This window comes from Hipposideros armiger, unplaced genomic scaffold (assembly GCF_001890085.2).
Source record: "Hipposideros armiger isolate ML-2016 unplaced genomic scaffold, ASM189008v1 scaffold_182, whole genome shotgun sequence".
Classification (NCBI taxonomy): domain Eukaryota; kingdom Metazoa; phylum Chordata; class Mammalia; order Chiroptera; family Hipposideridae; genus Hipposideros; species Hipposideros armiger.
Genome location: NW_017731532.1, coordinates 2,951,339 through 2,970,632, shown reverse-complemented (window position 1 = coordinate 2,970,632; position 19,294 = coordinate 2,951,339). Strand labels below are relative to the sequence as shown.

Here is a 19,294-nt window from a genome sequence, read left to right as displayed (position 1 = left end):
CACATCTCAGCTCAGAATCGGCATCTGGCTGCGGGTCTCAGACAGTGAGACCCGTAGTCCTCCTGCAGGACCTGCTGCGCTTCTACCCTACTCACCCTCCTCTCCCACCTCAGCTCCTGGGAGTCCCACTTTCATATGCACTAGCCTTTCCTGGCACACGCCTGGCACGTTCTAGCCCTAGAGCATTTCCTTTCCTATCTTACTTTTTCTATAGTATCTGTTATGGATACTCTGGCACTTCCTTCATGTCTGTTCATAAAAGACATCTCCTGAATGAGGCTTTCCCTGACCCCTCTACCTCCCTAAAGCAACATGTTAAAACACACACTCACCCTTTCTCTACTATAGTTTTTCTCCTTAGCAGTAACCACTAGCATCATGTTTTTACTTTTATGTATTGTTTATTGACTAATACAATGGAGCACATACTCCATGAGGGAGAGATTTTCCTGTTGTAAGCAAAATTGCCAAAACAGGGCTGGCAAGCAGTAAGTGCTCAGTAAATGTTTGAATGAATGAATGAACCTAGCACTCTGAGTTTTTTTAAGTGTAGGGAAGATACCTGATTTCCCAGCATCTTCAACTACTATTGAGTTATTTTTTGCCCAACTTTCCACTTTTAAACTGTATTCAAAGTTGCATTTGCCAGTATAATAAACCGTAATCTGGTATATTAGTTGGTACTCAGTAAGTGATATTGCAAGTTGAATTGCTTTCCTTTGACTTGATAAAAACATTTTATAATTCTATTTTGCAATGGGGTTATTCAAATGGATTTAAAATAAGAGAGGTGGGCCGGCTGAGTGGCTCAGTTGGTTAAGAGCTCGCTCAAGAATTTGAGCTCTGAGCAACAGCGGTTTGAGTCCCGGCCCGAGCTGAGCAGCCGCTGAGCTGCCAACAGGTAGCAGGATGGCTCAGCCAAAAAAAAAAAAAAAAAGAAAATTTAAATTAAAAAAAAATAAAATAAGAGAGGTAAACAAAGACCATGTTTGTCTTGTTAGGCCACTTCTGCATGCAGACATCTTGATAATCAATCTTAGATCACTTATTTATTTCTCATCCATATCAATAGACACATATGAATGCAAGATATTAAATGTTGAGGTACCACTTTGATAGATATTATATAAAAAAATCTATGTGAATTTTTTATTATGTCTTTAATTAATATAGCTATTAAGCACTTTCACTTTGTAAGGAACACATTTACACCCAACCCTATTTATTATGACATGATGCCCAATTATGTGGTGATAATTGTTATTATGTAAATCACTTATTAAACATTTTCAATAATAGTGCAATTATATCAGACATTAGTAACAAATGTTTTGATACATGGCAAAAAATATGTCCATAATTCTTACACTAATTATTTACTGATTATGTTTATAGGTAGCTTAAAGCAATAATACTTCTAAAGTTAAAGAATCTCAGTTTAGATTTCCAGATAAGGTTCATACCACTTATTGACTTTGGCAGATCTCAGTTATTTTTTGGTTTTATTTTCCATTTATTTATTACATGGGCTTTGATTAAGTTTGATTATTTTTTTATTTTAATTAAAGTTACTTTTCATTGATATGTGAAAATAATTTAAATGTTCCCATACTATTTATTACAGTCTTACAGCAATCCTTTAAAGTCTTAATTTATATTTCCTTGTAACGTTTAAATGATATACACTGAAGTGCTCAGATGGCCATTTTCATAAATAGTTTGAAAGGAAAATGAGGATGAACTGTAATGGAAACCTGTTTTCATAAGAGCAGACATGCTTCGCCATGTACATTTAACAGAACACAATGTTTAAACTAAAGTAAATGTTATGGAAATTGATAGCACTTTAATCTAAAAATAACTAGGATTGTTTTCAGTTATCGGGCTATGTGTCCCATAATAGCCATATATAGTTCCCTCCTGGGTGTTTAAATGTGACATGATTAAATTTCAGAAATGGTGCACAAATTCATTTTCCCTTCTGATGTTATTTCTGGAAATTAAGATAGCCAAGCGAGCCCTCATAATGCAATGTCTCCAAATTGTTATGTCAAAAAAGTATGAAGACTTGAATGATTTCAGAGGGTTTTATTAAAAATGAAAACTAAAATCTTCAACTGAGGATAAAGTAATGCTTCTAAATGTCAAAATTATCCAGGTTTTTAAAAATTTAGTAAAATAATCTAGATAATTACATAACCCTTTAAGAATCCTATCTATAAAGTTATAAGGACAAAAGGTGATGATGATATGCGTGAATATGTTTTGAAAACTGTAAGCATTTCCTTATCTTTTTTGAGCGGCCATAACTCTTTAAGCCTTCACTAGAAATGAGCTAATATTTATAAACATGCAAATATATACAATAGATAATATGTGAAGGTACATATGTAAACTTTCTTTTGATATCAGTGTGTGCTGCCAAGTACATTTGTATAAGTGCAGGCTTAGACAGTGAAAATTGCTAAAACATTTTATAGATAAATAAATTATGTGATATATATTTTTATAGGCTCAACACTTAGTTATTGCTTTTGCAAAGACAAATTAGCTAATAACTACACTCACTTACCTGTATCTTAATATTTTGTCACCAACTAATCGTCATGTGATAATGTCGATGTTAATGTAGACTTTTAACTTACCACATGCCAAGTACTGTCCTAAGTACTTTCAATATTAATTCATTTAATCCTCTTAACACTCTGTGTATGTAGTAGGTTCTATCTATCACTGGCTCAGTTTTGCAAAGAAACTGAGCTGCTGAGTGATGAAATAATTTTCGTAGATTCACATGGCTAGTAAACCGCAGAGCCTGCCCTTCACCTCAGGACTGCAGCTGCAGAGCCGGCATTCTGAAGCCTGCCGAGACCGCCCTGTAGTGTGAAAGGAGCACTGTTTATCACACTGTACACTTTAAGAACTCTTGCACTGGAGAAAGTAAGTGGGAAGAGTATAGGCTTTGCATTCAAATACAACTCGGGTTTAAACTCTGTTTTTTGTTTTCTCTTTGGAGCTACATGTCTGAACAAATTAGTTGCCCTTTCTGAGCCTCAGAATTCTTATCTGTAAACAATTGATAATACCATCTGGTTTATATTGATGGGAAGACTAAAATTCATAGCATATATAAAGTACCTAGCAAAATACCTGGGTCAATAAATGTTGTAAATAAACAAATAATTGCATACATTAGAAAAATAGACTCAAAGATATTTAATTATTTTAAATGCCAATGTATCTCACCTTTTATTTTGTTATAAATTGTGCAATTTAAAAATATTATTATATACTCAAACAGCTTGCCTATCCTTAGTAACTCACTGTGTACTTGACGACAATTTGTGTGGAAGTCAGTTGTAATGCCTTGCATACCATGTTTTATAAGTACATAACTTTTGGAAATCCTGTGGTACTAATATAAAGTTATAAACAAATATTATTACTCCAGCCAAAACCATTATAGGAGACAGGAGTTTGTTTGTTTTATGAAATTACAACACACTTCTGAACCACAAACACCTAATTTCATTTTTTATCTATGTTTTTTGTGTTTGCAATTATTGTAAGCTGTCACTGTTACTTGATCTAGTATTTTAGTGAATGTTGAACAGAAGCTAACAGTGGAATGAATAATTCCAGTATTTTCTTACCCTACATAGATGGTCAAAGATTATATACGGTTTTATACTACATAACACTGAATTCCTACCCTGCTGTATCCAGGTATGACATATAGATCTAAAAGCAAAATATAAAGAGAGTCTGATATAAAATAAGTTTTAAAAACAAGAGTTATTTATAAGGAGAATTAATGCACACATAAATTTAATAAGAAAATTGGATAAGCCTGATTTTATAACATAATGTATTCAGTTATGTGACCAAATAAACTAGCCACAAGTATTTATTGATTTGTTTTCTTTACACAACTATGTAGGAGGTTTTGAGAACATATGTGAATTAATTAATTCATTCAGCAAATTACGTCAAACAGTAGCCACCCTCTAGAGCTGGAGCAACAATGGTAATTAAAATAAATTCATTTCCTCCTCTCATGCTGTATATGCGTACAGATGAGTGGGAGAGAAAAACAAGAATTATATAATACCCAATTATAAAACATGATGAGGCCATGAATGAAAAGAAGAAAGAACCATGACAAGGGTGTCTCTCCTGTTTGGGGGCTTTAAGGAAGTGACATTTGAGCTGAGAACAGAATGTATAGTAGGTACCAAAAAAAGAGGAGTGGTGGAGAAGAGAATTTTATGAGAAGCATGATATGCTTAAGGATATAACTTTGTCCTATGGATCCTTTGTCCATAAGAATCTTAATATTTATCTTAATATTTAGTGAGTGAGTTTGATTGCTGATAGTCATCATGTGATGAGATTTTTAAGATGATCATTTACATTTTAGGCCTAGATGATATGGGATGAAGACCCGTGGATGGCGAACAATACAGTAATACCTTGGTTTGTGAGCATAATTCGTACTGGAAACAAACTACTCGTATTGCAAGACATCACTCATTTACCATGTTAAAATGTATTATAAATAGTTGCTCATCTTGTGGAGCACTCGCAAAACACGTTACTCGCAATTTAAGGTTTTACTGTATTTATATATTAAAATTCATCTCATAAATTATCTTTTTATGCAACCACAGGTCTTTTTAAAACATCAAAATAGACTTTCATTTTTGTAAATGTATCAATAAATCAAACAGAAACAGAGAAAAATAATTATGAACTCTAATACTATTTTTATTCCAGATAAAAATATATCTGTTATGTTTTAAAAATTTGCAATGGCATGAGTTTGCAATGTTTTTGTGTTTGAAAGCAATGCATAATATAAATTTAAGATTACTTTATTTAAATACATAAATTAGTAATTAATCCAGAATTCCAATAAGACAGGAGAGGAAAGTTAACCTCAGGCTGTCACCTTTTATAAACATAATAAAAAGTAAAGAAATTGACAATGGATTGATGAAAGTTTTATATTCAGGGTTAATTGTATAATGTTAAATCCAAGATTCATAATATTTGAAATCTACCCGTAAATATATGCAGATATAAATGAAAATAACCATAGCTATGAATATTTGAGTATAGACAATTATTATAACTTAACTTCTCAGCTTCTTTTATAAGGTATGACAATATAGTTTTTAAAAAGCAACAGAATACCATGCAACTATATCAATAGCCCTCGAGGGAAGAAATGATTCCAACATTACTGCAGGATGAAGTCTTTGCAACAATAAACACAAAAAATTGACTCAATGACAAAGCCAAATTGGATTTTCTGTGTCTGACACAGAAGTTCCATCTTCAATCAGATGCCTCTGGGTATGTTTTTCCAAACGTTGCCCAACAGTTTTGTACAGACATTTCACACTTGAAAGTTCACCTGCTGTACCTTAAAGTGATAACCTAATAAAGAAAAGACAGAAAAAATATCTGTAAAATGCTCAAATAGACCCCCTAGGACTTTCTAAGTACCTCTGACAAATTGAATCAGATTCTCATTACCAGACAGTTTTGTATTTGATTGCAAATAATTACTGAAACATCCAATAAGACCTTCTTGATTTTCAAATTATATAATTCCCATGATATGCTAAACTGTATATGTCCAGGGATTAAAATTTAGTCTTGCATTTATTCTCCAGGCTAAAATCATCTCTACAATTTCCTATTTCAAGACAAAGAAAGATGAAATATGCAGAGATCGGGAGAGTTTGGGAATAGGATAACTTGATTTCATCCTCATATAATTTAGAATTGTAGTGCATGATGGAAAAATACTGTATTTTTTTTCAGATTGAAAATATCAGTCTTTTCTATCTTCATCCCATCCCTAACTCTTGTAAAACAAAGGTGTGTTGGGGTGGAGGATAAGGACCCAAATAAAGTATATGTAATATAGAAAGATAAAACCTCTCTATAAGGAAACTCCTAGAGACAAAGTCATCTTAGGACTTTATAGTTGGAAGATGGTTAAAATATAATTTGTGGACCGGTAATTATCATCTACCCATGTTTACATGACATTTTGGGGTTTTTAGGTGAAATTTTGTGTCTGAATATTGAAGTGAGGCTGCAATGGTTATTTCATAATGGGGAAATTGTAGGCCCAAATCACAATGGTTTCTTCTTTTATCACATCCACTGAACAGCAGAGATAAATGCTTTTCTCAAATAGGAGAAGGAAGTAATGTATTGGGTTGTCGGAAAAGTTATGACGCATTTTGCAATGGAAAACATAGAAACATATGTCATGACTTTTCTGACAACCCAACAGATGATTTCTGATCTTCTACTAAATATGCACAATTTTGTAGGATACCTTGAAATTCCAGGGGTGTCAAATAGTTGCAATGAAATTTTACTGGCAACCATGGAGATAAGTTGGATGGTGACACCGATTGCCATGATCCTCGCTACAGTTTTCAATCAAATAAATGAAATTGGAAGTGATGGCTTCCGGCAGTATATAAGACATGTACATAGTATGAATTTCATCTTCAAAGCAATCTTCTTCAACTGAAGGATAGGGGGCACCACAGATGTCTTTCCTGCATAGGCATATTAAATTGTAGGTGCAATTGGCATATCCTGGTAAGGTAGTACAGCTAGTTATTAAAATGCAGGTGATAGCCCAAGGGACTACTGGTAAAAAAGACTTAGATTAGGGGATCAGATGAGAATGGTGAGGTGGTAAGACTGAATGTTGGTGCCAAGGGAGAGAGTAAAAAGGGTAAAGAGCGTAAGATCACTAAAGATAGAATTTAAGGCAGGTAAAGAAATTCTATCTGCAAAGGTACAAAATAAAATAAAAAGATAATCAGAGAAATCGAAAGAGAATAAAGACTTAAAGCAAGGACAAGAATGTTTCAAAAGGAAGCTGGTCAAGGAAATGGATGCCTAAGAAAAGAGGTTTTAATTTGGAGCCTCAAACCATTAATGACCCTTAAATAATTGTGGTGGGTGGTAGAAGAGAATGCCAAGTTGCAACTCTTCCAGACTGAGCAGGTGCTGAGTAAGAAATAATAGCCACAGAACCCTCCTCCCCGGTTATGGCATACTCTATTGTGAGCATATCTTAAACCCCAAAGAGTCATTAAAGTGGCCAAGGACCTAAAAATAAATTTCATAATAGTTACCTTAATAGCTTTATCTGGTCAATAATGCACATTCTTTTTAGAGCTCTAAAGGGAATGGACACATAAAGTATCAACTTAAAAATAAATTGAACTTGAGGAATATGGTTCTATAAAAAGAAGTAGAGCCAGAGCAAAGTCAGTAAATCCAATACTAAAATTCAAGGAAAACGGGAGCAGGGACAGAAAATAAACTATTCTGACAAGAAAAATGGATAGAACTACAGTTATATAAAGAAGCCTATAAATACTCAGCACAATTATCTAACTACAAAACACTAAGAAATTGAAACTGCAGCTCTTAGCTCCAAGAAATCCAAGGATATTTGTGGAGGTTTGTTCAAAATAAAATTCACTTTATAGTTTCTCTGGTATACTCCAGCAGGCACACAATTTTTTAACCATCCATAAGATGACTCTTTGGCATCTAAATATTGCCTCTTATCCACTCAGTAGTAACTACATAATGCCATTGTGTCTTCCATTAGAATTATTCCTGGATTCTACCATTGTTAGTAGTTTTCAGTTTGACAGAACATAAACGTTTTCAACAGGAATTACATACTTAATGCAAAGTTTTTTTACCTAGGGTACAGGACCCTCCAGGGATGAGTGGATAGAATTCAAGGAGCCTGTGTCCTTTGATAAATAAACAAAAATCATATGTTTATTTTTACTAATGGCTATCTGAAAATTATAATTTCCATCAATTACAAATGTAGGCAACAATAAATCATAGCACTAGCAGTACCAATGATTTTCTCATTAATAAAAATCAGGTATCTTCATACCACACTATACTTGTTACACATATCTGAAAATATAATTTACATTTTCACAAATATGAAACTATAGTGAACCTGTCACTACCTCTGTTATTAAATATGTTAGTAGATAAGCACATATCTTACTATATTACACATTTTTAAATATTTTGATAATTACATTGTGCTTCTGTAAAAAGCACTATTCTGAGATAGGCCTTTAGGCTTTGCCAGATTGATAAGAAGAGTCCATAGTGTAGAAAAGGTTCAGAACCCTGAGTCAATGGCTTGTTGGTTTCCAAAGATATTTTTTCCTCCTGTGTAATATTGATGACACTCTTGGAAATTAAACGTATTAATGAGTCCTTTTCATTGAATGTCCCTTCCTGGCCTTTGTGCTGAGTATTGTTCTTTAGCTCCATGTATAAAATACACTATAAATAAAATAGCAGATGATACTCTTAAGCCACATTTTTCTCATTGTATTTACAGAGGTTTTATTAGCAGGGTTGAGATTTTATTTATTTATTTATGTATTTATTTGTTTATTTATTTTTTTAATATTTTATTGGGGAATTGGGGAGGGGAACAGCGCTGGGGAATTGGGGGAAGGGGAACAGACAAGTTGCTGTAGTTTTTGTTCTTCAGTCTAGTTGTGAAGGATGTTGCTTCACTGGCCCAAGTTGACACCATCATTGAGCTCTTCCTGGGCGAGGCAGATCAGTCGCTGGCCTCTGGATGGCCACTCACGCTGGCTGCTGGCTATACACGGTAGCCATGGCAACCCACTGCAGCAGGGGACTGCAGCCTACATGTCGCCAGCGACTCATGGCAGCCCAGCCCCAGGTTGAACTGCAGTTCACCATCTTAGCTGCAGGGGGCAGTGTCACTGGCCCTCATATGTGGGATCCGAACCGGGGTCCTCTGGTGTCCCAAGCCAGCTCTTAACCATCGCGCCACTCACCCGGCCCTTGAGTTTTTATTGAATGCATTACTTCTCACCAAAGGTACAGGTTTGGAAAGTTTGTAACCCGGTAGTGAGGTGAGGTATTCTAAGTTACCTATGGACACTCACCTGTATGTAAAAACAAGAAAGAAGAGGCAAACAAACACCCCTCCTGCCCCGGGGCTGCTGTCTAAAGCTGAGCATGTTCTGTCTGCCTTGGACCAGGTCCTTTTCAATTTTTTTCAAACCCGTTACTATCTATGTAGAAGCTTATACTGCATTTAGCTATTTGGGTTGCCAATGCCATATACACAGTCACTTTAGAAGTATGCAGCCAGTGTATAAGTTAAACAAAAAATGTAAGTCATCTAGAACCATAGCAACAAATACAAAGTAAACACTGATTACTCATTACAAAAAAAAAAAAAAAAAATCTGTTAACTTAGTGATCTTTTCAGTTGGTATTCACATCAGTTTCAGGGCATCAAGATCAAGGTATCGTCAATAAACATATAATTAAGCCTACTTTTGAATTTAGGTCTTATATCAGAATATACTTGTACTCGGGGTTATTGTAAGCAGTGTACGCTTCCCAGACTGGTATAATTGTATCATTTACTTTGCCTTCTTTCTCTAAGGGAGGATGAGTTTGCACAGATCTCTGGGTGTCAGACTGGAATAAAAAGTGGAAATGACAGGTCATCTAACAACCTAGATTTTTGCAGTATGACCCGTGACAATAGCATTTTGCTAGATGCTGAGACAGCTATTGTCATTGATATTAAGACATTTGAAATATTGCTCTGTTGTACTTTTTCCTGGCTTTTTTAATTACAGGAAAAACAGACCCACATAATTCACCACATTGTAAGGGCTATTTTCAAAATTATGTGTGAAATTATGCAACTAAAAAGACAGCTTATGTCCTAATTGGGCTTCTGTCTTCTTTTTGCATTCTCTCTTTATTCCTGTTTATGTCACGTGATCTCTCATAGAGTTTTCACTATGCCCTATGTTTTTACTGTTTTCTTCTTTGTATGAGTGATGAATTTCATTTTCCTAATCTTTTTCAATTATACCAATATTTTACTTGAGGCAGCTTCTTTTAATGAATAATAAGTAGTACTATAAATTATAGAATGAAAAGGTTACTTATAACACAAAAATGTAATCAGCTTATGATTGTACCTGAGAAGGAAAAACAATTAATTAATTTAGTGTCTCTAACCCTTCTTCCTAGCATAGCAAAATATCAACTTTTTATACACATTTAACCTTTTGAGTATTTAGATAGATTTTATCATAGTAGCTTAGGTGAGTTTATTTATTATGCACAACGCTACTACTGTGTTCTGGTGTTTGGTCTAGTCATAAAACATATAACATTTTTTATATATATTCTGAAGGTATTGGCACTGTTGCCTGAAAAATATTACAAAGTAATATATAAAATCCTATTTTACGACATGGGCAAGCCAATATAACAGAAAAAAATTATTTCATTTTTCCAGTTTGATAATAAGGCGTCAAATTTTTGTTTCTAATATGACCTGAAAGAAGGAATTTTGTAGTTCTGGTTTAACTGTACCTATTGCAGGATTACCTAATTGTAGTGCATTTGATAATAAATACCAGGAATACGGGAACAGGGAATTGTTAAGAAGAAAAAAAAATGAAGAAGAGCACCCCTAAGAGAAATACAAACATAAATCATATATGTTTCCTCATTTCCTCCATTCTAAAACTCATGCCTTTTATTTAAATATTTTAGTATCTCTGAAATTGGGGTGCATCTTAAAGTCACTGATATGTTATTGGCACATAAGATAATTTACACAAATGTTCACAGTAATGGGATCTTTGTCTGCCTGAGCCTATTAACAATAAATAACACAGAAATTTAGGTAACATGACTATTCCAAAACATGTGCCTCCAGTAGGCATTTATATCCAGGCTAAGCCATCATGTAATTATTTTTAAAGCCATAGAATAAATATATGGATTAATACTAAAGCAAATGATGCATAAATTCAGGTTGTCCCATTGTATTTCCCATGATGGGTGTGAATACTTTACCATTTTTTATGTCAGGCACATCTGTAGACGCCAGTGCATTTGCTGTACCCAAATGTGGAGATGTGTTTACAATAATTCAAAATCAATAAGATCATTATAGAGCATTTCATACACACCCACACACATGCACACATGCACCCACACACACACACACACACCTTAATTAGAAACTAGACACAATTATCAAGTAGTTTGTAGTATGTATCTCTATAAACGGTGATAGCTTGTCTAATAGTCCTCTTTGAAAACTTGATAAAGAGCTAACGTCCAAAATACATGTATATAAAGAACTCATACAACTCAACAAGAAGAAAACAAACAATCCAATTAAAAAATGGACAGAGGACCTTAACAGACACTTCTCCCAAGAAGAAATACAAATGGCCAACATGTATATGAAAAAATGCTCAACTTCACTAGTTATTAGGGAAATGTAAAGCAAAACTATAATGAGGTATCACCTCAAAACTGTTAGAATGGCTATCATCAACATTACAAATAATAACAAGTGTTGGAGAGGCTGTGGAGAAAAAGGAACCCTCATACTTTGCTGGAGGGAATTTAAATTGGTACAGCCACTATGGAAAACAGTATGGAGGTTCTCAAAAATTAAGAATAGAATTATCATATGACCTAGCAATCCCTCTCCTGGGTATCTATCCAAAAAATCTGAAAACATTTATCTGTAAAGATATACAGTAATACCTTGGTTTGCAAGCATAATTTGTTCTGGAAACAAACTACTCGTATTGCACGACATCACTCATTTACCACGTTAAAATGTATTAGAAACGTTTGCTCATCTTGCAGAACACTCGCAAACCACATTACTCGCAATTAAAGGTTTTACTGTATGCACTTTGATGTTCATTGCAGCATTATTTATGGTGGCCAAGACATGGAAGCAGCCAAAGTGTCTTCCAATAGATGATTGGACAAAGAAGATAAATGTATACACAATGGAATACAATTTGGCCATAAAAGATGAAATACAGTAAAACCTTACGAGTAATGGCAAAACCACTATCACTTTTGCACCAACCTAACAATATATTTTAACTTGGTAAACGAGCGATGTCTTGCAATATGAGTAATTTGTTTCCAGAATGAATTATGCTCGCAAACTGAGGTATTACTGTACTGTCATTTGCAACAACATGGATGGATCTTGAGATTATCATGCTAAGGGAAATAAATCAGACAGAAAAAGATGAGAAACATATGACTTCACTCATATGTGGGATATAAAACTGAATGCAACAAATGAATAAAACAAAACAAATAAAGAAACAATAACTCATAGACACACACAACAGTTTAGTGGTTACCAGAGGGTAAGGGGGGAGGAGGTGGTAGATGAGGATAAAAGGGATCAAATATATGGTGATGGAAGAACTGACTCTGGGTGATGAACACACAATGTGATATATAGATGATGTGTTATAGAGTTGGACCCTCAAAACCTATGTAATTTATAACCATTGTCACCCCAATAAATTTAATAATAAAAAAAAACCTGTTGATATATCACTTGGTTTGAATGACCGTTTAATGTTTTCCTAAACATTTTTTTCTGATTACAAAAGTAATATGTATCTAAAAAGAACACTTGGAAAACATAAAATAAATGTTTTAATTTATTTTTCTTCTGAAACAGGGACCATTTTTGTTAATTTTTTTTAAAAATTAAGTTTATCGGGGTGACAATGGTTAGTAAAATTACATAGGTTTCAAGTGTACAATTCTGTAATCCATCATCTATATATATCACATTGTGTGTTCACCACCCAGTCAGTTCTCCTTCCATCACCATATATTTGATCCCTTTACTGTTTTCTACTATCCCCCTCCCCCCTTACCCTCTGGTAACCACTAAACTGTTATCTGTGTCTGAGTTTTTGTTTCTTTGTTTGTTTGTTTCATAATTTAAATCTACCACATGTAGCATAGTACCAAAGGCTATGCTTATTACATTTATTTATTGTTACTTTACTCTTTCTAGTCTACCTTCTATGTATCTAGTTGGCCAAATCCCGTTTCAGATTTAAACATTTTCAAGGATAGACATTTTCAGGGGCTGCCTGAGTGGCTCAGTTGGTTAAGAGCTCACTCAAGAGTTTGGGCTCTGAGCAACAGCGGTTCGATGCCCAGCCCGAGCTGAGCAGCCACTGAGCTGCCAACAGGGGACAGGATGGCTCAGCTTAAAAAAAAAAAAGAATAGACATTTTCTTCAACGTATTTTCCCCCCCCCGTTATTTTAATAACTCCTATAATCCCTTTGTGGATAACTTGGACATTAGACAAACTCAGGCAGTTGATTGCTTTGAGTTTAGTAAGAATTCGTGAGAGATTGAAAGAGAGGTGTTTGCCTTCTTTGTTTGATTAGCATAAAAGATGGAAAGCATTATCAATTATGTAAACACAATGAACCCAGCACTAGATACACTTAATTCAAATTTAAACTGAATTTTTAGAAATAAAATATCAGGAAAATTTTATAGGGCTGATCTTAACTTTTTAGCAGCATATAAGTAAAAAGAAGTGATTTTACATTCTAGTAACAGCATTTCTACCCTCAAGGACGTAATAGTGCATATAGTTTTGAAATTCCAGGAGCTAGCCAGACAAGTAAATAAATTGTCTACAAGACTGCTGTAAATACTGGTTGAAACGATTTTTTTTTTTGTATTCCACCTTAAACAGAGAGTGTTAAAAGAAGTTAAAACTTGCAAAAACTGTGTTTTAGTTAATAATTCATATGATTAATTAGTCATGCTTATGAGAATTTGGAGTTAAAACTGAATTTTAAAATGATTGCAAGTTGTGTGGAGTAAACATAATCAATTTACTTATTTTCCTCATGTTTACTTTTTAATTGTTAGCACAGATAATGAATCTTGAATCTACATGAAAGTGAAAATGATAAGAAAGAGCGAATCCAAGTTTATGTGCACATAAATGTTTAATTGGTGCTTGCTTATTTGTTCTAAGGATGATTGTGCACCTAATATACAAAACTATTGGAAACAAAAATGAACAGCAACTACAAAAACAATCCTGGGTTAGGACACAAAGTTCTTGATACAGTAAAGGTAAAAATTTTGGAAACTATACATACACTTTTACCTTCGTATCCTAACTTAAACTAATGTGACGCCTAGATGCTAATTTCATGTTTGAAGGCGTTAACAGTGAAAACAATTGCTTTTACATTTTTTTTCCTGAAGCATTTTATTAAACAAAAAAGAATGCCCTGTGCCTTCATTGGCATTTTCATAAGTGAACATATAAAAGCAGTTCTTATATCATAGAAAATAAACAGCCAGAGAGGAAAATTGAAGCTGTAAAAACCCTGGAGTTAGGCAGTTCACCATTGTCCTTTGCCATGGATCTCCAGTTATGAAAGGATGCTAACTTTAAATTAGTTTCTAATAAGCTACTTCCAGCTGTCTAATCACTTTGAACCTTAAGAGACTAAGGTATGAAATGTTATGCCTCTGCCTTGCACAAAGAAGAGGTTCAACAAATATTTGTTAAATGCTGAGTGGGTAACAGTCTATGTTGAACCTGCAGTCCACAAGCCATGGCACAAGCAACAATGATGATGAACACGGCACCAGGTTCTACTCTTTATCTCTATAGACGTGGTGGCCAGGTGCCCTTCTTGTCATATTCCATCGCTTCTCACACTGCTTAAGGCACATGCAGTGAATGGAATGTCCCCCGAACATTAAACTACAATGTTTATCATGACATTTTGGTAATAAACACACCTGAGGCCAAAGCTGGCTCTGTGACTTTAAGGGAATTGCTTAACCTCTCTGGGTCTCAGTTGCTTCAATTAAAATTGGGAATGAAACCATTATTTATGGGGTTATTTTGAGGCTGAAATGCCTGACATGTTTTTCTCTGCAATAAGTATGTGCAGGCTCTATTTTTATTCTTCAGGAATGTCTGTGAGAGAATAGAAGAATCTATACCTTTGGAGCAGAAGAGAATTTCCTTCGGAAACTGTCTCTTCATTTTATTTTCTTTACATGACACTTCGTAAGAAGCCAGCATTTATGCATGGTTTTCTTGTACCTCAAAATCACATCAGGAAAAGGGTCAGCTAGGTGCTAAGTGGCATTTCATGATTTTTATTCCAGTACATTCCCTTTATGTCCTTGGAAATCTGAAAAAAATGAATATTAACATTCTTCTCACATTAACTGGAAAAATAAGTGATGATGAAACAGAAAAGGTTATGCTGAAGATATGGGAACCGGGTATTATTCAATTTTGGGGGAAATGGTTTGTTTCTTTACTCTCAGTTATAGACTTCAGGAAATGAGATTTCTTTGATCATTGCAAGAAAATTGCCACCAGCTAAAACTTCATCTCCATCTAACCTAAAGATAGGATTATTCGGATATTAAATTGGGAGAAAAACTTGATTATAAAGGCACTTTCCAGAGTTGTAATCTGGTTTTTCAAAGTGTTAATATGAGGCTTTCCATAGGAAATCCCCATTTTGTACCACAGTGAAAGTGCCTGCCAGACACAGACCTATTTTTAAAAAGGATTATTAAATTAGTAATTTTTATTTCCAGTGAGTCTGGCAACATACTGTGGGGAATCATTCACTTTTCATTCATTACAAGAAGGTATAGTTTATGTTTCCCCCAGGCAGAGATTTCTGTGACAATTTGAATGTTTTAGTGGCAGAAATATCTGATAATGAATATGATATTAAGGAGATACCAAGTGACATGACTCTTTGAATCATTTTCAGTAACTTTTTATGATTAATAATTGTACTTATGTATGTGTTCTAATTTGTATTAAAGAATATTTTACATGGAAAATGAGAGTAGACGTACTGCTCATCTTTTACTTCCAGAATAAGACGTGAATCCATGTAAAACCTGGCTGAACTTATGTTTAAACCTTGTATCTCCAGGTAGTCACAGTGGAAGTCACTCTCCCCAACCATGACTTTTAACTCTAACTTTTGCTTTATAATAATAAAATAACAGCAACAACATAATAGCTACCATTCACTAAGATCATATTGATGGCTATATAGTTTACTATGTGCTTACCATATATCGTTTCTAACCTACGGAAAAACCTAAGATAGATGTTATTCTCCCTGTATACAGACAATTAACTCACAGTTTCCATACTTTGCTATATATTGGCATCACCCATATATGTATACATTTTTAAATATAGATATCTGGTTCTGCATTTTCCTTCATGCCCTTAATCAAAATTGCAATGAAAGCAGTCTAGCTGAAATGATGTAATAGACATTTGCCAAGACTCAATAAGTCACCTTACATACTCGTACATCAGAAGTCACCTATATATACACTTATTGTTACCTTAATTATTTCCCAAATAAATTACTTACATTTGTAAATTGTATAATCTTCTAAAGTTGTGGAACTTTAAATCTATTAATATAAAACGAGTGTTTCCATTATCTTTGTATTATTGCAGTTTTGGTTTAGCAGAGCAGATAACTTTTGAAAGTACTGAGGCACCAGGGGTATATTGTCATAGCCCCCTGACTGAGCAATTTATAGTTCATATGGTCATTTCCTTTTTTTGTAGTTGAAGAGTATTTGGGTAATTGAAGAAAAATGTTACCTGATATTTTTTTTTTACCAAGGCAACGTAAAATTTATATCCCTCATTCTCTCTATTTATTTTTGTACAATTTATCATTCCAGTTATTAAAAATAGTAGCTGTATCCTGCTGTATCCCAATGACTATTAAGTTACAGAATAACTGCTTTTACTATTTTTTTGAATCATTTGACTAAAGTGAAAGATTCCAAAGAAAGTAAGTGCTATTTTCTCATTTGTACAGAAATTCTCAGAAATGATAGTAATTCTTCCATCTTTGTCTTGGGTTAATGACTGTGCATTATTTTATGTTTGTGATTTAATGACTCCTGATTTCTGGTTGATCCCATATATATATATATATATATATATATACATATATATATATATAGATAGATAGATAGATAGATAGATAGATAGATATAGATATGATATATATATAGATAGATAGATAATTATATAGATGATATAGATATAGATATAGATATAGATATAGATATAGATATAGATATAGATACAGATATATCTAGGGTGGGTGAGCTGTCTAGCATGAGTAAGATGGTAAAATGGAAGTTTCTGGAGAACCTAGTCTTACATAATTCCAAAATGATAGAAACATTAACTTCTCTTTTAATTAAAAGCTTAAGGAAAAGCATGAAATTTGTTTTGACGACGTTTTGAAAATTTACGTCTTCTTAATGGGCAGTCATAGGGTTATTTGTAGTATAAAACTTCACATTTGTCACATATGTTTAACATAAGTTTATAAGAAACATATTTACTTACTTAGTCATTAGGTCAAACTACATAACAATAATCTATTCCTGTTCAATCAGACCAGAAAAGAGCAACTTACCCCGTTGTGGATATTTTGTTGAACATAGCTAATATGCTATACTCATTTCAGCAGCTGACAATTTAAATCCAGATTTAAGAGTTTTAAATACTTTTTTTTCTGAAATGTGTGTATGTGTTATTAAATAGCTCTGAAACAAACTTTAGAAGTTTTTTATTCAGATATTGTCCAACAAAAACAAACATTTAACCGGAACAACACATAATATCAGGGTCTAATTTATCATTACATATAATAAATTGTAGAACAAGCTAAAGTTAAATTTCCTTTTTAATAGGCTGACCTATATTCATTATGTTATAAACACATCTAATATGAATCTCTTATGAACACTGGATAATGTATGAAAAGCTGGCTTATCTTCTACAGCTTTGTAATAAAATTGTTACTCTGTTAAATTCTCCTAGAATGTTCTTTCTATACAATTTATAAAGCATCCTTTGTTTGAGTAGCTTTTCATTTGTTTTGTTTCAATTTCTATATTGAATGGTCTCTTTCAGAACTACCAAGGCCATTGCAAATGTTGTATGCAAAGCACTTGTGGTTCTTCTCTAGGAATCTTTGATAGTAAATGCATTATTATTAAGAATTCATCTTCTGAGTTGTAGCTGCTGCTGTCCATGTCTTGACGTGCCACCCAAAGACGACAAGAAGAAAAAAGATGCTGGAAAGTCAGCCAAGAAAGACAAAGACCCAGTGAACAAATCTGGAGGCAAGGCCAAAAAGAAGAAGTGGTTGGTCCAAAGGCAAAGTTCAGGACAAGCTCAATAACCTAGTCTTGTTTGACAAAGCAACATATGACAAACTCTGTAAGGAAGTTCCCAACTATAACCCCAGCTGTTGTCTCTGAGAGACTGAAGATCCGTGGTTCCTTGGCCAAGGCAGCCCCTCAGGAGCTCCTTAGTAAAGGACTTATTAAATTAGTTTCAAAGCACAGAGTTCAACTAATTTACACCAGAAACACCAAGGGTGGGGATGCCCCAGCTGCTGGTGAAGTTGCATGAACAGGTCCCACCAACTGTACATTTGGAAAAATAAAACTTTATTAAATAATAAAAAAAAGAATTTGTCTTCTGTCTCAGCTCTATATTGAAAATGTTGGCAGGATTTAAAAAAATGGAGCTGAGGTTGTGACCTACAGGGCTGACTAAAAAATTATTTGCAAGAATGTTGAGTTCCCTTCCTCAACTCTAGTTAATTTCTCTGACTCCAAGAGCATTACCTATTTATTTTCTATATGACAAATATTTCTTTATATTTTTAGGAATGAACGCGTAATGTAAATGTCTCTAGAATTTAAAAAAAAACAAATCATTTACTATACACTTCCAGGTTCCATTTTGCTCTTCATCCTTTTTTTAAAATTGATTTTCTGAAGTGTTCTAGCATTAAAGAGGGTTCATTATGCCATACTTTACCATCTGCAATGGCTTCCTGTTTAATTTCTTAGATTTCTTTTGACCTGTGGAACACTGAGTCTTTAGACTTGACCTGAGATAACATCCTGTGAGAAGAAAAGTAAAACTGCATTGTACAGAAAGAAACAAAAAATTATTACATAGCTAATAATTTGATTTCAGGCTATGATTGATCTCGCAAGTAAAATCAGTGTTTGACACACCAATAATATTGCTTAAAACAAAACATCAGAAATTGTGCCTTGCAGTGCCTATTCTGATATGCATTCATCAAAAAAACTTGAAAGATGTGAATAACTTGCAAGTGTGGAAATGTGTCTTCTGCACAGCAGTGTTTGAATGTTTGCATTTGGTATTCGACTCATGTTTCTGGAAGCAACTGAACCCCACCTTTAGCATTTACCTTGGCATTATACCCCTTTTAGCTCTTTCCCGTGTAGATTGA

The 19,294-nt window shown here is 33.8% G+C and overlaps 1 protein-coding gene and 1 pseudogene across 1 annotated transcript in view; both read left to right on the top strand.

Annotated features, from left to right (window-relative positions):
- EDIL3 (EGF like and discoidin domains 3) overlaps positions 1–19,294 on the top strand; it is a 254,908-nt gene that overhangs the window by 78,420 nt on the left and 157,194 nt on the right. The gene's annotated exons all lie outside the window — the stretch shown is intronic.
- LOC109388129 (40S ribosomal protein S25 pseudogene) lies at positions 6,410–18,435 on the top strand (annotated as a pseudogene).